General features: G+C 41.4%; 1 protein-coding gene and 1 pseudogene across 1 annotated transcript in view; one reads left to right on the top strand and one right to left on the bottom strand.

The window, feature by feature from the left end:
- The window catches only part of LOC100451207 (nuclear RNA export factor 5), a 76,730-nt gene that overhangs the window by 32,666 nt on the left and 29,259 nt on the right, over positions 1 to 14,805 (top strand). The window lies entirely within an intron of this gene.
- Positions 193 to 9,685, bottom strand: LOC112130738 (small ribosomal subunit protein eS26-like; annotated as a pseudogene).

Genomic DNA, 14,805 nt, shown 5'->3' with positions numbered 1-14,805 from the left:
GTACACCAATCAGATATAGATTTGGTGTTTTCACATAGTCCCATATTTCTTGGAGGCTTTGTTCGTTTCATTTTATTCTTTTTTCTCTAAACTTCCCTTCTCACTTCATTTCATTCATTTCATCTTCCATCACTGACACCCTTACTTCTAGTTGATCGCATCGGCTCCTGAGGCTTCTGCATTCTTCACGTAGTTCTTGAGCCTTGGCTTTCAGTTCCATCAGCTCCTTTTTTTTTTTTTAATTACAATTTCCATTTCATCTTTCTCCAGATAATAGTCTGTCTTCAGTCTTTAAGAACTCAGCTCCTTTCATGGGCTTTGGTGGGGGACATGGGGCAGCACCCGCAGGTCTAAATCGGGGTGGGAGTGTTCGGTCCTTGTGGGCTTCACGAGATCAATTCCTGACTACTTTGCTGTGAATTGCACAACTCACACAGTAATGTAGCTTCACATACAGCTTGGCAAGCACATAGGCATCGAAGACGCTCACTTCAGAAATGTCCCTGACTGCTGCATCTTCCACTATGTTTTGAGTGATGAATTTCTTAATGGCCTTGTCCTTGGGCATGCATTGGGCACAGTTAGTGCAGTGAATAGGCTGCACTTGGCTGCGGCACTTTTTGGCACGACAGTTGTTACTTCTTTGTCATCTTGGAGGCATGGACTGGAGACCATCAACTCCTTTAAGCACTTCTCTGTTTTGGTTATTCTAGTTATATATTCGTCTAAAGTTTTTTCAAAGTTTTCAACTTCTTTGCCTTTGGTTTGAATTTCCTCCTGTAGCTCAGAGTAGTTTGACCGTCTGAAGCCTTCTTCTCTCAACTCGTCAAAGTCATTCTCCATCCAGCTTTGTTCCATTGCTGGTGAGGAACTGCATTCCTTTGGAGGAGGAGAGGTGCTGTGCTTTTTAGAGTTTCTAGTTTTTCTGCTCTGTTTTTTCCCCATCTTTGTGGTTTTATCCACTTTTGGTCTTTGATGATGGTGATGTACAGATGGGTTTTTGGTGTGGATGTCCTTTCTGTTTGTTAGTTTTCCTTCTAACAGACAGGACCCTGAGCTGCAGGTCTGTTGGAGTTTGCTAGAGGTCCACTCCAGACCCTGTTTGCCTGGGTATCAGCAGTGGTGGCTGCAGAACAGCGGATTTTTGTGAACTGCAAATGCTGCTGTCTGATTGTTCCTCTGGAAGTTTTGTCTCAGAGGAGTACCCAGCCATGTGAGGTGTCAGTCTGCCCCTACTGGGGGGTGCCTCCCAGTTAGGCTGCTCTTGGGTCAGGGGTCAGGGACCCACTTGAGGAGGCAGTCTGCCCGTTCTCAGATCTCCAGCTGCATGCTGGGGGAACCACTGCTCTCTTCAAAGCTGTCAGACAGGGACATTTAAGTCTGCAGAGGTTACTGCTGTCTTTTTGTTTGTCTGTGCCCTGCCCCCAGAAGTGGAGCCTACAGAGGCAGGCAGGCCTCCTTGAGTTGTGGTGGGCTCCACCCAGTTCAAACTTCCTGGCTGCTTTGTTTACCTAAGCGAGCCTGGGCAATGGCGGGTGCCCCTCCCCCAGCCTCGCTGCCACCTTGCAGTTTGATCTCAGACTGCTGTGCTAGCAATCAGTGAGACTCCGTGGTTGTAGGACCCTCTAAGCCAGGTGCAGGATGTAATCTCCTGGTGCACCGTTTTTTAAGCCCATCAGAAAAGCGCAGTATTAGGATGGGAGTGACGCGATTTTCCAGTTGTCGTTTGTCACCCCTTTCTTTGTCTAGGAAAGGGAACTCCCTGACCCCTTGTGCTTCCTGAGTGAGGCAATGCCTCACCCTGCTTTGGCTCGTGCACAGTGTGCTGCACCCACTGTCCTGCGCCCACTGTCTGGCACTCCCTAGTGAGATGAACCCAGTACCTCAGATGGAATGCAGAAATCACCCGTCTTCTGTGTCACTCACACTGGGAGCTGTAGACCAGAGCTGTTCCTATTCGGCCATCTTGGCTGCCCAATGCATGTGTCTTTATGGTAGAATAATTTATATTCCTTTGGCTATATACCCCATAATGGTATTTTTGGGTCAAATGGCTGTTCTAAGTTCTTTGAGAAATTTCCAAACTGCTATCCACAGTGACTGAACTAATTTACATTCCCACTAGCAGTGTATAAGTGTTTCCCATTCTCTGCATCCTTGTAGGCATCTGTTATTTTTTGACTTTTTAATAATAGCCATTCCGACTGGTGTGGGATGGTATCTCACTGTGGTTTTGATTTGCATTTCTCTAATGATTAGTGATGTTGAGGATACTTTCATATGCTTGTTGACCACGTGTAATCTTATTTTGAGAAGTGTCTATTCATGTCTGTTGCCCATTTTTTCATGGGGTTGTTTGTTTTTTGCTTGTTGATTTGTTTAAGTTCCTTATAGATGCTGGATATTAGACCTTTATCAGGTGCATAGTTTGAAAATATTTTCTCCCATTCTGTGGGTTGTCTGTTCACTTTGTTGATAGTTTCTTTTTCAGTGAAGTAGCTCCTTAGTTTAATTAGACCCCATTTGTCAATTTTTGCTTTTGGCATCTTTGTCATGAAATCTTTTCTTCTTCCTATGTCCAGAATGGTATTTCCTAGGTTGTCTTCCTATGATTCTTGTAGTTTGAGGTTTTACATTTAAGTCTTTAATCCATCTTGAGTTGATTTTTATATGTGGTGAAAGGAGAAGGTCCAGTTTCAATCTTCTGCATATGACTAACCAGTTTTTCCAGGACAATTTATTGAATTTCTTGCATATTGACCTTGGAGAATCTGATGACTACATGTCTTTGGGATGGTCATCTTGTATAGTATCTCCAGGGGTTCCCTAAATTTCCTGAATTTGTATGTCAACCTCTATAGCAAGGTTGGGGAAATTTTTGTGCATGTTATCTTGATTCAAAGAACTGGTTGTGAAACATTGAGATTCTTTCCTCACCTTGTTCTATTCTGCTGTTAATTCTTCGGATTGTATTATGAAATTCTTGTAGTGAGTTTTTCAGCTCTATCAAATCAGTTTGGTTGGGGGGTGGGTGCCAGCAAAAGTGCATCATCAGGGCTGTGACAGCAGTGGATTCCACATATGCTCCTGAGTGCCAGTGGCAGCCAAGCGGTGGGGACCACTTGTGCATGTTTGTACTGGTGGCCACAATGTGGTGGTGTCTGCATGTGTGTACAGTGGCAGTGGCAGTGGTATCGTGGGGTGCATGTGCACCATCAGAGGTGGGGTGCATCCACATACATGCACTCCCACTGACACCCAATTATTATTATTTTTTGATGAAGTTTCACTCTGGTTGCCCAGGCTGGAGCACAATGGTGTGATCTCGGCTCACTGCAACATCCGCCTCCTGGGTTCAAGCGATTCTCCTGCCTCAGCCCAATTATTTTCTTAATGTCATCTGGAAATTCATCATCTGCCTCTTGGTTGGCAGAAGCTGTTTCTTCTATTACCTTGACATTTTAAAAGCCAGACTTCTTTCTAAAAGCATCAAACCATCCTTTTGTTATAGGAACAGCAGGTTTGTATGCCTGCTGTGTAGTAACAGACTTATTACATTAACACAGCACAGTTTGCAGCAGAGAAATAGTTCAATGGTTGCAGATAAGAGAAGACCCTCAAATCCATTTCCTGGAAGAGTTCAGGGCTGGGATGTTTAAGGGGATCATGGAGGGTGAGAGGATGGAAAATTGGTGTCATTGATTGGCTGGGGAAAGGGGGATGAAATAACCAGGATGTGGAAACTGCATTCTTTGATGAGTCAGCTCCTCATAGGGTCCTTCAGATCAGTTGGTGTCAGTAGGGTCTTTCAGACCAGCTGAGTCAATGAGGTCCTTCAGATCAGCTGGGCATCATTGTGGTCCTTCAGACCAGCTGAGTCAGTAGTTTCATCAGTATCCAGAACCTGAAGGAATATCTCAAAGGGAAAACTTAACATTTCATAATGTTCAAGTTGTTATCTACAGAGCAGTTAAAGGGAACTATGATACATGGTCTATGTGATTCTAGGACAATAGTCAACAAACAACCAAGAGGAAGCCGATCAGAGAGCAAGATGACCTAATGATTAATGCTGAATGTGCTGCAAGCTTGGCTTATTTTCATTTCTCTTCTTCTTTTATTGATTTAATAAAGTTAATAGGGACAGTTTCAGCCTTCTCTGGGCTTGATATCAGTCCTGATATGACAGCTAATTTAGTAGGAATTGGGTGAAGACCACTGTAGCTTCTTCCTTCTGGAAAGGGGCATATTTGAATTAAGAGTCAGGATTAGAGGAATCAAACTGCCTGGCCGTAACTTGTAGGTATTTTATGAAGGCCCAATCAGGGATTTTGAGGGTTCAGCATGTATATATTAATGTTTCTGTCCACAATCTTAGCATAGCATTACATTGCACACAAGACTATAAGATAAATTATAAGTCCTATTGTCAGGATCACAAGCCCAAATTTCAAAAGTCCTCTTAAACTGAAAACCTTGGGGTACTCACTTTTAAAGCTCAGAGAATCAATCAGGCACAGGATCTGTTGTAGTAATGTGTTGTATCCAGGTAGCTTGTTGGAAGATCTTTTCTATTCAGGTCTCTATTTCATCTGAAGTATTTATATGGGTGCAACAAGTAGTATTGATCACAACACAGACCCCCCCTGTGTAGCCAAAAGGAAATCAAGTGCAGCCAGATTGTCAAAAACTACCTGAGCAAGGGAACTTAGAGATTTCTGCTGTGCTTTAAGGCTTTTAACAGTCTTTTCTGCAATGGTCCCTATGGTAGTAGATGAGTTTCTAATCATATCCCTGTTAGCATAGACTCCATAACTAAGAAGTATGATACACAAAAGACTCTGCCAAGAGTCCTGTTATCCACCTGTCAGTCCTTTTTTAATCTGTGGGGAAAAGGATGGAATCTTTCATTGCTAGGATGGATTGAAGAGGAAGATACAAAATAGCCTAGAAAATAGGAGCCTTTAATGTACAAGCTTTCAAGACTTCAATGGGCCCATCTCAACAGTGAAATATCTGATCCTATGCAACAAACAAATGTGTACCCAGGACATGCATAAGTGATGCCCCCCATGATGTGTTCATTGATGGACTCATCCATGGATAGTATTGGCAAGATGAAATTGAGCCAGGGATCATTTTTTACAAGCTCCCCAGAATCAATTTACATAACATCCCAGCTCTAGATATTGCTGGCATAACAGGGACAAGTTTTATACTTAATTTCCCATGTCTTGGCTACATTTATCTACCCAGTAAACTATGGACCTTGGAGGATGTGCTGTGGAATGATTTTTCAATTATGATGGGGTGAGACAAGTTGAAACAAGGGGTATGGATTTCCTGGTGTACAATGAACTGGACCTGGAAGGTGGACATTGAGAGTGGTTGGTACAGATGTGTAGTAGCATTTGAGACATCTAAAATTTTAGTGGTTGGTGCCACTAATGGAAAAGTTTTATCTTGAATGGTCTTGGGGACTTGCTGACAGATCCAGCAATCTGACAGTTTTCCTCCAATAGTAATACTCTGAGACAGTTTAACTATAGTATTATCATGCCAATCTAAACATTGCAATAATGGAAATAGGAGCAAAGGGTGATTAGAGTTTTAAGAGTAAGGGAGGGTATTTTGCAGATTCAGTGGTGTCTAAATGAAAGGGAGGCAAGGAACTACTTTAATGTGGCAAGGAACTACTTTAATGTGGCATATATATATACACACACACATATATACATATATATTTCCAGCAATTATGATGACCAGAACAACTATGAAGTAAATATATGGATTAAGCATCTAGTAAAGTGGGAAAGAGTAGGAGGCTATACCACCTTTTTGCATAAAGCAACAACAATAATGAATTGTGGTCAAAAGGATATGAATTTTCATTTAATTATATTAAAGCTGGTAAGCTGGTTACTTATCTGGTTTTTTTCTTGAAGACATATTTAAGGTTTCTCAAATGTTCACTTATCCATTCAGGCAGGGTTCAGATGGGTTCTACAGTTGAAATGTCTTTCTGACATTTCTTGCTAGGCCAAGAGTCTGGTGGGGCTGGTTTTATATGGCTATGGTGAGTCCGAGACCTAATTCCTGCAAATTTAACAGAAGAATGGCTCACCAGTACTACCTCATATGGCCCCTTCCATTGGAGTTTTAGCTGGTCATCAGGGTGTTGGTTCTTCCAGGTCCTGAGCAGTACCCACACTCCAGGTCAAATGTGATATAAAGTAATGTCTGTTTGATACCACAACCTGCTGGAAGCAAACTCATGAATAGTAGTTAAAGGCAGACCTAAAGATTGTAATTATCTAATAATATTTAAGTCTTTTATATGTATATTATGGGGATCTTTGCATTTACAAGGAGGGCAGAGGGATGGTCTCCCATATAAGATTTCAAAAGGGCTTAACTTAAGCCCACTTCTGGGGCCACTCTTGCTCTGAGTAGAGCAATAGGCAAAGCTTTATCTCAAGTCAGGTTAGTTTCTTGACAAATCTTAGCTAATGATTTTTTTAATAGTATGGTTCATCTTTTCAGTTTTTCCAATAGACTGTGGTCTCCAGGTTGCATGGAGATACCAGATTATTCTGAGGGCCTGGGATACATCCTTGTTAACTTGGGCCACAAAGGCCACGCCATTATCACTGAATGGAGATAGGCAATCCAAACCAAGAGACTATTTCCTTTAATGAAGCCTTAACAACTTTGGATGTCCTTTCTGTCTTGCAGGGATATGCTTTGACCCATCCTGAGAATGTATCTACAACAAGAAGTAAATATTTAAAATTTCCTGCTACCTTTGGCATCATGGTAAAGTCAATTTGCCATTCTTCCATCAGCCCTTACCTCTTGCTTGATCCCCCAGTACTGGTTCAGGAGGACCAGTCTTAGGGTTGTTCAGGACACAGATAAAGCATTTTTCTATTACCTTTTGGATAGTCCTCTTTAAGTATGTCTCAACAATGTAATTTTGAATCCATTGGAGATTGGTCTCTCTGCCATAGTGTGTGGTGTCATGTGTATGTTTGATAATATCTATCATACAATATTTAGGTACTAGGACTTTTTCTTCTTCATTGTAGATCCATCGGTCCTGGGTTCTTTGATCAGGGCCAAAACCCCACTCAAGTGCTCTTTTTAAGTCTTCTGAATAATTACGCGGTTTTATACTGAGGTCTGTTTCAGGTATTAATGGCATTAGCAGAGCTTTAGAGGTCTTTTTCTTTGCTGCTTCTCTAGTGGCCTAGTCTGCTCAATGGTTACCTTTTGCCACCAAGTTTTCTGTCCGTTGGTGCCCAAAACAATGTATTATAGCTACTTTCTTGGGCTATAAGACTGCTTCTAGTAAGGCTAGGGTTTTTCTACCATGTTTAATTTCTTCATTACTGGAGGTTAGGAGCCCCCTTTCTCTACAGATAGTCCTGTGAGTGTGAACAATGGAAAAGGCATACTTGGAATCTGTGTAAATGCTCACCTGGAAATCTTTACCTAGTTGGAGTGTGCTACATAATGCTGTGAATTCTGCCTTCTGTGCTAACACACCAGGAGGAAGTACCTCTGCTTCCAGAACCCATCAGAGTATTACCACAGCATACTCAGCCTTCTGTTTCCCTTGATCCATAAACCTGTTCCCGTCATTGAACATTTTTAAGTGCGGATCCTCCAGAAGAATATCAGTCAAGTCTAGTTGACTAGACTAAACTTGCTCAATAACTTGTAAGCAGTCATGTACAGGTTCAGCTGTGGTTTGAGGAAGCAAGGTGGTAGGATTTAGAGTGGAGACAGCTTTCAAAGTCACATTTGGGTTATATAGAAGTATGGCCTGTTATCTACCCAAGCTTCCAGAAGTCAGCCAGTAGTCCCCTTTCTGTTCTAATAGAGAAAGCATACAGTGAGGGGTGTGCACCATAGCAGCTTGCCCCAAAGTAAACTTTTCTGCCTCCTGGAGGTCATAGGTGGCAGAAACTGATCACAGGCAAAAGGGCCAAGCCCTTGTGACAATGTCCAGCTGTTTTGAATAGTAGGCTACAGGCCTCTTAATTTCCCAGGTCTTGGATTAGCACTCCTAAACCCATCCCTTGTTTCTCATGCAAGAAGAAATCTAATGGCTTTCTTATGTCTGGGAGTTCCAAGGCTGGAACTGTTAACAATCTTCGTTTAATGGTTTGAAAGCCTTTTTGACATTCTCCAGTCTTTTCTAGAGGCTCAGTGTCTATTCCTTTTAAAGCTTCATATAGAGTTTTGGCTGTAAGTCCAAGATTAAGAATCCAGATGTGGCAAAACCCAGCCATACACAAAGAACCTCATAGCTGCCACCATGTGATGGATCTGGCCTCCCTGGCAAGAGCTTCCCTCTGGTCTGGGAGCAGATTTTTCTGTCCCTGGGAAAGTTCAAACACAAGATATTTGACCATGGGCTGTGAGATCTGTACCTTTTCCTTGGATACCTGGTCTGCCTATTCTGCCAGGAAATTTAAAGTCAGTGTAGTGTTCTGTTCAGAGTCTGTCTTAATAGTGCTGGCTATTAACATATAATTTACATATTGTAACAAAGTCCCATCTTTTAATTGGAGATACTGGAGGTCCTTGGCAAGTATTTCCCCAAAGGTAGTTGAAGAGTTTTTAAACTTTTAAAAAGCACTGTCCAACAGTACATGCTGTCAGACTTTAGAATCTGGATCTTCCTGTTCAAAGGCAAACAGCTCTTGGGACTATGGACCCAGAAGAATACAGAAAAAGGCATCTTTTAGGTCTAAGTCTGAAAACCAGAAAAATTCATCAGAATTTTGCCTCAACAGAAGCTGAATATCCAATCGTGCCTATTCTCTCAGAGAGTACAATTTTAGGTTTGGCAGTGTTAATTCTGAACAAATGTTGACTCACACTGGGGGTGCAGTTTTCATCTTGCCTGGCCTCCTATCCACCCAGGCTTCCAGACTCACCTTTTGGAGTATCTCCTCAGAGATGGGGGTGTTTTCAGCAACTTCTAGTTGTAACAAAACAGCCTACAGAGTTTGTTCCAGAGGCACCTAGATGTTCAGCTGTCCCAGGGAAAAGATAACATTAGCATTTAATTTGGTCAGGTCTTACCCCAACAAAGGGATCAGGCATTCAAGCATATATAGGAAACTGTGTTTTAATTGAGCTTGTCCTAGTTGACAGTCCAAAGGTTGGAGGAATGATCTTGTCAGTATCTTTCCCAAGACCTCAGTCACTTTCATAGTCTGTGAAGAAAGTTTGGACAACCAGGTGTTCAATATTGAATAAGAGGCACCAGAATCTACTAAGTCCAAAAGCTGATTTCCCACCATCATTGCAACCCAGGGCTCCATGTGGGAAACATAGGAGGGTGTGGTCTGGGTTGGGTGGAACCCCTGGGCCCTGTCATTCCGATCCGCCTCAAGCGCTTCAGCCATCCTGGGCATTAGGTTGACTGAAGGCTGACTTTTCCCAGCATTGGGCTTTTTGAAGCATGGGCAATGGTTGTTTTTTGGTTTCCAGTGAACTTCCTGTTTGCAACAGGCATACTGTTTGGGACCTGCAGTGGGATGTCTCTTTTTATTGACAGTTTGGGGCCTGGGTGCTCCTACCTTGGATGGTAAGCCTGCTGGGGCCCCCCATCATGGCCAGAGACTCCTTGAGTTAAAGCTGCAGCCAGTAAATCAGCCTGCTTCTTCATTTTCTGCTTTTTTTCCCCATTTCTTCATCTTGATCAGTAAATACTTTCTCCACCAATCGTGACAAAGACATTCCTAAAGTTTCATCCAGCTTTTGCAGCTTTTTCTGAATATCTGGGGCACTTTGGTTAATAAACATCATGTCTACCATTTTTTAATTGTCTGGGACTTCTGGGTCAGTATGTGTGTACTGTCTGAAGGCCTTGAAAACCCACTCTAAGGCCTCTAGGGGCTCTCAGGTTTCTGTCTAACTTCCTGTACCTTACTGAGGCTTCTTTGCTTGGGCACTCCCTGGTAGAGACCAGCCAAAATGCAATCCTGGTAGTCTACAAGCTTATATGTATGTGTTTACATTACATTATATTATGGAATGTGTTTACATTCCATCCTGGGTCAATGGTAGGCACTTCTTTGGGTAGCTGCTCTTACCAGATTGCCAGGAGAGTCAGCATGCATTCAATCAGCTTCCTCCCAAGCTTTATCTAAAACCATTGTCCCATCCTCTGAGGTTAGTATGTTAAATAAATTTTAGATGTCTGCCCAGGTGGGGTTATGAGTAGCAAATATGGAGGAAAACATCTTCTCCATCTGCTTTGGATCCTCCTGATAAGTGAGCTTGTAGTTTTTCCAATTAAACAAGTCAGTGGTGGAAAATGGATAGTAAACCCAGACAGATCCCATAGGTTGGCCTGTGCCAGCATCAACACCTCCTTTGGGTAGTTGTCATAAGGGAAATTGCCCTCCCAGAGCCCAAGTGATACCCTGACCAAATTGAGTTCCCTTATATTTTATGTGTTATTAGAAAAAAAAACATGTAAAATTAACACATCAAGGAGGGGTGAAGGTAGCTAAAGCCCAAGCTTGTATGCTGTGGCAGATCACCTGGAGGCACCACCATCTCAGTAATGTGGGCAATCTCAGAGCTCCAGGTCTTATGAACAGAATGGTGCCCTAAAGCCTGCAGATCAGAAAAACCCTACTGTCACTGGACCCTACTGTCCAGAAGATAACCCAAGCTGACCCATCCCTCCTGGGCACTGGAGCCTTGTCAGTCCCTAAGGCTGCAGATCACTTGGAAGTTGCCATCATGAGGATAATACGATTAGGAGCCCTACAACTACAGCCCTACTGGTCATGGCAGCACCATGGACTTTTAAACTCTGAGGTCAAGTGATCTTTCTGGTCATGTTGCCAGTATGATCATGTTGTGGGTCCAGCTGTTCTAGTCACTAGAGTCCTGAAACCTGCCGTTCACATGAATGCTGTCAGGTGGTCATCACTACCTACCAGCATGTGGAAGTCTCAGCCTCCAAAGTCCTATATATGGCTTACTATTTAGGGTCATGTAAATGCTATGGTCAAGTACATCCCTCCCCATAACAGACACAGTGTCAGGCTCAGCTCTCTCACGTGAAGATTGTGAGCAACTGAACTCTGCAGATCCATGTGTTGGCAGCCATATGGCTCCTACCATCATGCAGCAGGCAAAGCCCTTGCAGTCATGTGAGCACCAGAGCTACACTATGGCTATTGTACATGTGAATCCTATGATCACATGCCACACTATCACCATGTGGCTCAACCCTTTTAGTCACATAAAAATTGAGGACTCCTGAACCCTGAGGTCACTTGATTCTTGCAATCAAGTAGCCCCTGCCAGGCAAGCACCTAGCAGCCAGGTAGGGCCCCACACTTACACGTTACATGGATCCTGGAGTCATGTGACCTTCCCTGTGGTCATGCACCAGACCCTGCCCATTAGGTATTGTAGCCATGTTTGGCCTTCTGAAGAGTCTCGGCTACAGGTGCAGAAGATCTTTAGAATTATGATCAGAGCTCTCGCTAAGGCCAATAGTTGATCAGACTGGCTGCAATCCCAACTTTTCCACCAACTCCTATATTCTGCCACACTAGGTGGTATTTTGGTATTCTGGCTAGTACTAGATGATTATTCACAGAATTGAACTTTAAGGGATGGCCAAGTGGCCTCCAAATAGCAGAGAGCCTGAGAGGGGGTTAAGTGGAGACAAAGAGAGGGCTTTCTGAATCTGGCCAAACTTTTGTATGCCTGGCAGTGTGTGTATGTGTGTGTGTGTGTGTGTGTGTGTGTGTGTGTGCACGTGCATGTGTGTGTCTATCTGTCTTGATCCTAAATTCATAGGAGCTATTGCTGGTAGAAAGTGAAGTGGAGGAGTAGAAAGCACTAGGGCAGAAGGTGCGGCTAAGGGAGTTGGGAGTGAGGTGGGTTAGGGAAGACAGCATGGATTCATGGACTTGTAAGTCATCTCAGCCACAGGGCTGTAGAGCCTAGGTGGGAAACCCCCTCCCACAACACACACTAAAGGCCTTCCTGATTCAATGCTGGATGAATCAGGATGATGTCCTTTGCTCTTCCTCTGACCATGCTGTTATTAAGGACACTTGAGACTCCCTAGATGCCAGTTTGTATAGATGATTCCCAATACAATATTAATTCTATGTCTTATTCGATTTTGTAAAGAGAGAGGGAGGGAGAAAGACTTTTCAAAAAGAATTTGATAAAAATATGAAAATATTGATAAAAATATGAAAGTAGCCATCAGGTGAAGATTCGAAATTTGTTCTTATGTTTACTTGGAAGTCCGTTTGTTTTCAAAGCACATATGGAATAGGATGCCATAATCTTGTTGTGCTTGGGATCTCTAAATAGCTTAAACTAGTCCAGCCAGACACTATTTTCTTCTGCACCACAGCCCCTCGCTCTGATTTTTCTAACAATTGCTTTTTAGACTCCTTCTTGAAAACTCTCACTTTTCCTCCATGTGGAAAAAAATAGTGAATCGTTTTTTAAAAAAGATTTAAGCAAAATTATAGGCAATATTCTCATTTTACAAAATTCATGAAGATGGTACTAAATGAATAAAGTTCTTCAAATAAAGGATTGTGTTTACATATATGGTAGATTTAACTGTTGTTTGAAATAAGGTTAAACTTGAGATATTTTATATTACATGTAGCTTAAATAATCCACTTTATTTTTCTCTCATCTCAGCATTTCCAGGTTTGTTCTGGAAAACACTAGGTCTGAGAGACAGCAACAACAAAAGTATACTCTACCATTAAAGAAATGTAAGACACAAAACTGAGGGTAAAAGGATTTCCATATAATAGCAATTTTTTAGATAATATGCTAATATGGAACATGAATTTCAAAAGGAGGGATAGTTTCCCCAACTTATATGGAAATGGAGTATTTTTCCAATGAGTAGTTGAGGTACTAGTGTTAGTCACAAAACACTGTGGGAAAGCCTGTTCAAACTAAGTATCTTCTGCCACATTAATATCTTATGCCTTTGTTTACAAAGAACAATGGAATGTATGTTTACTAGTAATTATATTATAAAAATAATAATTATAATCTATTCTTTTCAGTAAGGAGTTACTTATTGCTCTTTAGCTCATTTTATTTCATTAGTCAATCTCTCTCTTGCTTGACTCTTTCCAATTTTCATTCTTTATAAGTACCCCTAACTTATAAGCATATTTCTAATATCATGATGGCAAGAAATAAGTGCATAAGTACTTCAAGAAATAAGAGCCTAAAATTTCATTAGGAAGTGTTGTCTATACCAATAAATAAAGTACCTCACCCTTGAAAGCAGGATACAACTTATCTGTCAGGATGAACAGATGCAAATTTGATCATTTTATACAAATTTTCCACATTTTCTAAAAATAATGTTATTATTTAATAATTATAGCTGCCATTTTTGAGTCCCTATTGTGTGTCAAGCACTATGATAACCTCATCATGAAAGTTATTGCATTTAACTCTCAGAAAAATCCGAAGAGGGTGTCATTTAAATTTACAGATGAGATATATGAGTCAGGAGAGGCTAGCTAATGCTGTGCTTATCAGCAACCCCTAAACCTCAGTGGCCGATATTCCAGTAATGGAATTAAATAGACATGATGGAATTCGTTAAAAATCTCAAGGATTGGTAAGCCACAAGTGTTTTCCAAGTAAATAAATGTATTGAATATTGGTATATCTATTCACAGATAATCATTACAAGGTAAAACCTAATGGTAGATGAAAAGACTGTTCATTTATGATAAGTCTAATAAAACTATCTCATCTTTCCATTATTGTCAAGGAACAAATAATGTAAATAACAGCAGATTTAATGAAAATGATAAGATACATGAAAGAGTTAAATAAAAATGGTAGATGTCAATGCTTTCAAAAGATAAGGTAACAAAAAATCTTCTGGCAATATGAATCAAGAAAATTAGAGATATGGCACAAATAAAACACTTTTGGAATGAAAAGCTGTCACACTTGCAGCTACAGCAGAGAGTTAATTCAACATAGTGTTGGAAGTTCTGGCCAGGGCAATCAGGCAGAAGAAGGAAATAAAGGGTATTCAATTAGGAAAAGAGAAGATCGAATTGTCCCTATTTGCAGATAACATGATTGTATATCTAGAAAACCCGATCGTCTCAGCCCAAAATCTCCTTAAGCTGATAGGCAACTTCAGCAAAGTCTCAGGATACAAAATCAATCTGCAAAAATCACAAGCATTCTTATACACCAATAACAGACAGACAGAGAGCCAAATCATGAGTGAACTCCAATTCACAATTGCTTCAAAGAGAATAAAATACTAGGAATCCAACTTACAAGGGACGTGAAGGACCTCTTCAAGGAGAACTACAAACCACTGCTCAACAAAATAAAAGAGGATACAAACAAATGGAAGAACATTCCATGCTCATGGATAGGAAGAATCAATATCATGAAAATGGCCATACTGCCCAAGGTAATTTGTAGATTCAATGCCTTCCCCATCAAGCTACCAATGACTTTCTTCACAGAATTGGAAAAAACTACTTTGAAGTTCATATGGAACCAAAAAAGAGCCTGCATCGCCAAGACAATCCTAAGCCAAAAGAACAAAGCTGGAGGCATCATGCTACCTGACTTCAAACTATACTACAAGGCTACAGTAACCAAAACACCATGGTACTGGTATCAAAACAGAGATATAGACCAATGGAACAGAACAGAGCCCTCACAAATAATGCCACATATCTACAACCATCTGATCTTTGACAAACCTGACAAAAATAAGAAATGGGG

This window comes from Pongo abelii, chromosome X, assembly GCF_028885655.2.
Source record: "Pongo abelii isolate AG06213 chromosome X, NHGRI_mPonAbe1-v2.0_pri, whole genome shotgun sequence".
Classification (NCBI taxonomy): Eukaryota; Metazoa; Chordata; class Mammalia; order Primates; family Hominidae; genus Pongo; species Pongo abelii.
Note: the sequence above shows the minus strand (reverse complement) of the source record. Positions and strands in the feature narration are given on the sequence as shown.